This window comes from Coptis chinensis, chromosome 6 (assembly GCF_015680905.1).
Source record: "Coptis chinensis isolate HL-2020 chromosome 6, ASM1568090v1, whole genome shotgun sequence".
Taxonomy (NCBI): domain Eukaryota; kingdom Viridiplantae; phylum Streptophyta; class Magnoliopsida; order Ranunculales; family Ranunculaceae; genus Coptis; species Coptis chinensis.
Window position 1 is genome coordinate 52,681,869 of NC_141461.1, and position 1,694 is coordinate 52,683,562.

Genomic DNA, 1,694 nt, shown 5'->3' on the forward strand with positions numbered 1-1,694 from the left:
TATATTCACTTACGCAGCTTTCTTGATTTCCTCTACATCAGGCAAATTTGGATAATTCATTTTTTGAATGAATATGTTATATCATCTACAATCTCATTTTGCTCGATGTAGGGGGTGGTCCACCTTATATTTCTACATCTAGGATCCGACTTGTATCATTGATAATAATAGGAACTGGACCATTATGGCAAGGAAAAGTTTGATTCAGAGGGAGAAGAAGAGGCAGAGATTAGAACATAAATATCATTTGATTTGTTGATCCTCAAAAAAAGAAATAAAAGAATTTCTGTTGTTGAGTGATAAATGGGAAATTTATGAAAAATTACAATCTCCACCACGCAATAGTGCACCTACACATCTTCATCGTCGTTGTTTTTCGATTGGGAGACCGAGAGCTAACTATCGAGACTTTGGGTTATCCGGACACATACTTCGTGAAATGGTTTATGCATGTTTGTTACCAGGTGCAACAAGATCAAGTTGGTAAGGATAAAACTATCCCTTCATGTTTCTAACCAAAGAGCACGGAGATCCCAAAAATGCACAGTTTCTCCTCCAAAAATGACCTCTCTGGTCGGGGAACACATTAGATATTTACCTAAACCAGTGGGTCCTTGCGCGGATCCCACGTTAGCCCCAAGACGTTGGTCTCTAACTAGAAAAGTGAATGCTTGAGCTTGAGAAGCTTCGGGCCCATAAAACTCACTAGGATAGGCGGTATTATTGAACCAAACAAAACAACAAGCGATGAAACCAAAAACGGATAAAGTAGCTAAACTATAAGACAAGTAAGCCTCCCCATATCATACAAGTGCTCGTCGAGCCCATGCAAAGGGTTTGGTTAAGATATGCCAGATTCCACCAAATATACAAATAGAACCTAACCATACATGTCCTCCAACTATATCTTCTAAATCGTCCACACTAACAATCCAACCCTCTCCCCTAAAGGGAGATTTTAGTAAATAACCAAATATAACATTTGGGCTAAGTGTCAAGTTTGTAATTTTTCTTACATCTCCCCCCCCCCCCCCAAAAAAAAAGAGCCTTGAGTACTAGAAGAAAAGCACCTATACCTAACAAGATTAAGTGAATACCCAAAATTGTGGTCATTTTATTTCTATCTTTCCATACATAACCGAAGAATGGAAAAGATTCTTCAAGAGTTTCGGGTCTGAGAAGTGAATGATAAATACCACCAAAGCTTAATATTGCAGAGGATTTTAAGTGAAGTACTCCGGATACAAAGTATGGAAAGGTGTCTATAACCTCCCTGCCAGGACCTACCCCCTAACCTAGAGTAGCTAGGTGGGGAAGTAAAATCAATCCTTGTTCATACATGGGTTTCTCTGGTACGAAATGAGCCACTTCAAATAGGTTCATTGCTCCATTTCGTATCACGATTAATCGGCATGGGCCACGTGAGCCCCGAGTAGTTTACCAAACAAATTGATAAGTCGGCATGCCTCGCCCACCAAGCCGGTGATTTCTTGGTCACGACCGGCTAAAGTTAAAGTTCTATTAAAGAGCGTTTCCACGGGTAGAACCTCCTCGGGAATATAAGGTTTTCATGAGGCTGATCCCGAGCCGCCATCCAAGCACGAATACCTTCGTTTAAAAGAATATTTTTGGTGTAGAAAGTTTCAAATTCAGGATCTTCCGCTGCACGGATTTCCGGGAAACGAAGTCATAGG